This window comes from Panicum virgatum, chromosome 9N (assembly GCF_016808335.1).
Source record: "Panicum virgatum strain AP13 chromosome 9N, P.virgatum_v5, whole genome shotgun sequence".
In the NCBI taxonomy this organism is placed as follows: domain Eukaryota; kingdom Viridiplantae; phylum Streptophyta; class Magnoliopsida; order Poales; family Poaceae; genus Panicum; species Panicum virgatum.
The window spans coordinates 42,387,663-42,393,765 of record NC_053153.1 but is presented as its reverse complement, the minus strand read 5'-3'; positions in this window follow the sequence as shown (position 1 = coordinate 42,393,765).

Here is a 6,103-nt window from a genome sequence, read left to right as displayed (position 1 = left end):
TGCTCGTGCGTCTTCGGGTGGACACGCTACACCGACGCACGTCGACTCTTCTCCTGGATCCGAGAGCGATTCAGAGGTAAACTCCACAATCGACCTGCTTGATACGGAGGTTAGAGAGTTGTACGCCTGCTCTCGACAATCAGAAGAGGCTGCTTAAGGAAAGCAGCTAGAGAGCGTAGAAAGCTTAGGGCTGAGCTGGCTTGTGCTAGGGAGAAATCTAGTGAGGATGAGTGCGCTGGCTGCATATCTCACATGAATGATCTTGTTGCTCTCCGTGCCAAGCATGATGAGAACGTCGCGAACTTAGATGTTGCTAAGACTTCGCTTGCTGACGTGTCTCATGAGCTCGCTAAGGCCAAGCATGAACTAGAACTGGTTAAGGACGCTACTATCGTTAGCGATGTGCTTGAATGTGATGAGTGTCCTATCTTTAAGTCCGATCTAGCTTTGTTGCAGTCCAAGTTTGCTACTGTTGTGTGCGAGCTAGAGGAGATGAAGTCTAGGCCAGTTCTGCTTGGTGCTTGCAAGGTTTGTCCCACGCTTAGGTCGGAGCTAGAGGAGAAGAACGCCTTGATTAAGTCTTTGGGGAAGACTAAGGTCGTGGAGTCTAGCCCACCTATTGACTGCTCTGTTTGCCCTGGTTTGATCTCTGATTTGGATAATCTTGCGGTAGAGAAAGCCAACTTGGAGAATGAGAATACATATCTTAGGTCGATTCTTAGTTGGGTTTCTAGTAGTGAGCCGCAGTTGGGCATGATGATTAAGCAGTTCAAGCGTGGTGATGGGTTTGGGGTCGGTTACACATACACGAAGTCAGACTTTGACAGGTTGTATGGTAAGATTGGCAAGGCTGCTGGAAACATTGCTAGCACAAGCACGCAGCCTTCGCTTGTTGACCCGGCGGATGGTGTGCTTAAAGAACCACCGAAAGCACCTCCGCAGAAGCAGGTTTGGGTTCCAAAGCCCAATGCACTGAGGAACCCCCTCGACACGCTCCCTGCTGCCACAGCCCAGGTTGCCCAGAAGAAGAGGGCCGCTCCTCCCCGTCCGCAGGCTAGGCCTCCACCTCCCAAGCGTGAGGTCAGGTACCACTGCGAGTTCTGTGACAGAAAAGGTCACCTGGAGGAGTTTTGCTTCAGGAGGAAGCGGGCTGTGAGGAGAGAGCAGGAGAGACGGAACGCGGACATGTACTCTGCTCGGGTGCATGGTCCTTCTCGGCGTGGTGATAGGCAAGATGCTAGGGCGCGCCGTGTAGGTGGAGGTCAGGGAGACGGTAGTGGTTACCGTGCTCCAGTGGGTGGTCGCTTTGCCGGTCGTGCTCCTGGTCGTTTTCAGTACGGCTATGGACCACGGGACCGAGGCTTTGGAGGAGGTTTTGAGGCTCCACACTTTCCTCGCGGTAGTGTTCGTCAGTCACGTGGTAGACGGGACGGGGGATACGCTTTGTCTGGTTTTGCTAACCCTTCTGTAGAGCAAATGGCTCGACACTGGTTTGCTTTTCACTTTGCTAACCCCAGTGTTGAGACATTTGCTCACCCTTTGTCTCACTACTGATGTGCAGGTTGGAGGCTTGGAGAACAGGTGGATCATGGATTCCGGTTGTTCGCGCCATATGACCGGGAATGACAAATGGTTCTCCAGTCTCACCCCGATGCGCTCAAAGGAGTACATTGTGTTCGGGGATAATGGAAGAGGAAAGGTACGTGGACTTGGTGCTGTTCGAGTTTCTGATCGCTTTACCCTGAGAGAGGTTGCTTTGGTTTCGAACCTTGGGTTCAATTTGCTTTCTGTTTCGCAACTTCTTGATGAGGGGTTTGAGGTTCGCTTCAAAGAGGGCTGTTCGCGTGTTCTTGATTCCAGAGGAGATTTGGTTTGTCGGATTACACCTCGCGATCGGGTTTTCTTGGTTGACTTCTCTGGAACTTCTCTTGACCCTTCTCGTTGCTTGTTGGCTGGTCCTTCTTCTGATCTGTGGAAGTGGCATAGGAGACTTGGACATTTGAGCTTTGACTTGTTGTCGAGACTGAGCTCACTTGGCCTGATCCGAGGATTGCCCAAATTGAAGTTTGAAAAGGACCTTGTGTGCCATCCGTGTCGCCACGGGAAGATGATTGCCGCTTCTCATCCGCCTGTTAATCAGGTGATGACCGCTCACCCTGGAGAGTTGCTACACATGGACACAGTAGGTCCTTCTCGGGTGATGTCAGTTGGTGGGAAGTGGTACGTTCTTGTGATCGTGGACGATTTTTCTCGCTATTCTTGGGTCTTTTTCATGAGAACCAAGGATGAGGCTTTCGAGTTTGTTCGAGACTTGATCTTGAGGTTGAAAAACGAGCTACCCCAGACCATGCGAGCGATTCGCAGTGATAATGGCACAGAATTCAAAAATGTTCGTTTTGACGCTTTCTGCAGTGATCAAGGGCTTGAACACCAGTATTCTTCTCCCTACACTCCACAGCAGAATGGAGTTGTAGAGCGGAAGAATCGGACGCTGGTTGAGATGGCGAGGACGATGCTCGATGAGCATAGGACTCCTCGTAAATACTGGGCTGAGGCTGGTAAACACTGCTTGTTACTGTGTCCAACCGCATTTTCTTGCGTGCTTTCATGCACAGGACTTCTTATGAGTTGCGGTTTGGACGCCAGCCCTGTGTTGACCATCTCAGAGTTTTCGGTTGCCGGTGCTTTGTGCTGAAAGATGGAAATCTTGATAAGTTTGAGTCTCGCTCGTCTGACGGCATTTTTCTCGGTTATGCTTCTCACTCTAGAGCGTACCGTGTGCTGATTATTGATACTAACATCGTCAGAGAGACTTGTGAGGTCACTTTCGACGAGACTGCACCGTGCAATTCTTCTGTCTTTGAAGTTGCAGGAGATGATGAGCTCGGCACCTCCATCTTTGAAGATGAGGAGGAAGAAGCTGCGGAGGGCGACCCTGAGGCTACCACGCGTGCTGTGGACCCAGTTGCTTCCGCCACGAGCTCAGACGATGACGACGGCCCTGATCCGACTACGTCTACTTCACGGGGGCCGATCGAGCAGGTGACTCAGGCTTCACCAGCTGCACCAGAGGAGACACCAGATTTGGTTGATGAGGAGGCGACTTCGACAAGGGAAGCACCTCGACATATTCAGCGTCGCCATCCACCTCAACAGATGCTAGGTGATCTCAACGAGCGAGTCACCAGGTCCAAGGTAACAAGTATCGCTGGCTTTGCTCATTCAGCGTTTGTTGCCTCTTTTGAGGCCAAAGATATTGGACACGCTCTTTCTGATTCTAATTGGGTCAATGCCATGCATGAGGAACTTGAAAATTTTGAAAGAAACCAAGTTTGGGTTTTGGTCGAGCCTCCACCTGCTTGTAATCCCATCGGAACGAAGTGGGTTTTCAAAAACAAGCAGGGTGAGGATGGGTTGGTTGTTCGAAACAAGGCTCGTCTTGTTGCCCAGGGGTTTTGCCAAAAAGAGGGTATTGATTTTGAGGAGACTTTTGCCCCTGTTGCTCGTTTGGAAGCTATTCTAATCTTTCTTGCATTTGCTGCTTCCAAGGGTTTTAAAGTTTTCCAAATGGATGTGAAATCTGCCTTCTTGAATGGTTTTATCGAAGAAGAGGTTTATGTGAAGCAACCCCCTGGTTTTGAAAACCCCAAGTTTCCAAACTGTGTTTACAAACTTCAGAAAGCTCTTTACGGTTTGAAACAGGCGCCTAGAGCTTGGTATGATAGATTGAAAACCTTTTTGCTGGCTCAGGGCTTTAAAATGGGATGTGTGGATAAAACTTTGTTCCTCATGCGATCTGGCACTGATTTTCTCTTAGTTCAGATATACGTGGATGATATTATCTTTGGTGGCTCTTCTCACGCTCTTGTCTCCAAGTTTTCTGAGCAGATGTCCAGGGAGTTCGAGATGAGCATGATGGGTGAGCTGCAGTTCTTCCTCGGGCTGCAGATCAAGCAAACTCCTCAGGGCACTTTTGTTCATCAAGCCAAGTACACTAGAGACTTGCTGCGGAAGTTCGACATGAGTGACTTGTCCCCTCAGCCGACTCCGATCAGCACATCTACGGCGCTTGATGAGGACTTGGACGGCGAGGCGGTGGACCAGAAGGAGTACAGGAGCATGATCGGCTCTCTCCTGTACCTGACGGCGACGCGACCGGACATCCAGTTTGGCGTCTGCCTCTGCGCGCGGTATCAGGCTTCGCCACGCACCTCCCACAGGCAGGTGGTGAAACGCATCTTCAGGTATCTGAAATTCACCCCTGAGTTTGGTCTCTGGTACTCTGCGGATTAATTCTCTGGTTTTGGTGGGCTTTTCTGATGCCGATTTCAGGTGGGTGTCGGTTGGATCGCAAGTCGACATCCGGCACTTGTCAATTTCTCGGTACATCTTTGGTGTCTTGGTCCTCTCGCAAGCAGGCTAGCGTAGCGCTTTCTTCCATAGAAGCTGAGTATGTCGCCGCTGCTAGCTGCTGCTCCCAGATACTTTGGATGAAACAAACCTTGCAGGATTATGGATTGAGTTTCGGTAGGGTTCCCATCTTTGTAGACAATATGTCAGCCATTAGCATTGCAAAGAACCCTGTCCTACACTCCAGAACCAAACACATAGATATCAGATTCCATTTCCTGCGAGATAACCATGAGAGAGGCCACATAGACTTGATCCATGTCCCTTCAGAGAGGCAAACCGCAGATATTCTCACCAAACCGCTTGAGCAGGACACTTTTGCTCGATTGCGAGGGGAGCTTGGGGTTTGTTACCCCTTTTGATCGCTGACTTTTGTTTTGGTTAGCTTGGTAGGTCTTTGTTTTACTTCTCTTTTTTTTAGGTTTGGTAGTTGCATTGTGCATATGCATTATACATGTTTGTAATTTGTATTATCTCACTTGCACTAGCATTCTTGTATACATTGCTATGATCTTCTAGTGCCTGCTAGTGTGAGTTGATAAACTTGATCATGTATAGCTTGCTCCATTGTGTATATGACATCATCTGAGTTAAGCTATTTTGATTTGAAAATCTGAAAACATGATCACCCTGTCTTAGCTACTAGCATGTTAGTGCGTGTTGATGTGCTTTGCTATCTTATTCATGCTAGTGTAGCCTTTCGTTCAGCAATTCATATTTGAAATGATCTAAATCTGATAAAATTGCTTGAACTGTTCTGGAAATGGATGGAAAAGATCCAGGTGGGATTGCTTGTCGCACTGATCGAGCTTTCGGGACGGCTCACTTTGCACTTGTGAGAACCCGGGCAAGGCTGTGCATGACTGAAACGAGTGCTTTAAGCTTCTGATTGTCTTTTGGCATAGACTTGGCCTCGTTGCTAAGTAAAGCATGACAAGCTTTCAACCCCTGGCACTTAGAATTGCTTGATATAAAAATTGATTGAAAAATGATTGTTGGCAACTTCTTTTGGCTGATTTGGCTCACCTGTACTGAGTATGAGTAGCACTGCTTTTCATTCCCTACTTGTTAGTGCTAGATCATGGGTGATGCTTTTATTTCTCATAAACTGAACTTGCCTAGCTCTAGACTGATATGATATACCCTGTTGAGCTAGATGCAGGTCTTGTTTATGGATGCACACGTGCTTGTGACTAGATGTTGCTCATATCCTTGTATCCCTGAATGCTTTCACTTACACCTCCTGCATTGCATTCATTGCATAGCATCTGTTCAGGGGGAGTTTCAGCTTCAGGGGGAGCTTTAGGTCTTTTTAGACTTGATGTGTGCATGTGCCAACAAGGGGGAGAATTTTGAGAGAAGTGATCGAACAAGGGGGAGACTTGTTTGATTTTTGAAAAACTTGTTGTGCACAGGGCTTTGAGAGTGCATCATTTTGGGAGAGTTGCACTTGTGAGAGGAAAAAGTTTTATTTGGGGAGTTTCTGCTTTGTTTTTGGCTCCTGGTTTTCCTCGCTTTCCTTCCACTTCCAGCATGACTGCGTCGAGCGTTACCTCTGTCTTTGAGGAGTCATGTTTTGGCATTTGATCGATTGCGTCGAGCCTATGCCCTTGTCTTAGGGGATCGATCTGTGCTTGAGTAAGTGACTGGTCTTGCCTTTCTGAGCTTTGTGTCACTTGCTTGAGTTTTTCGC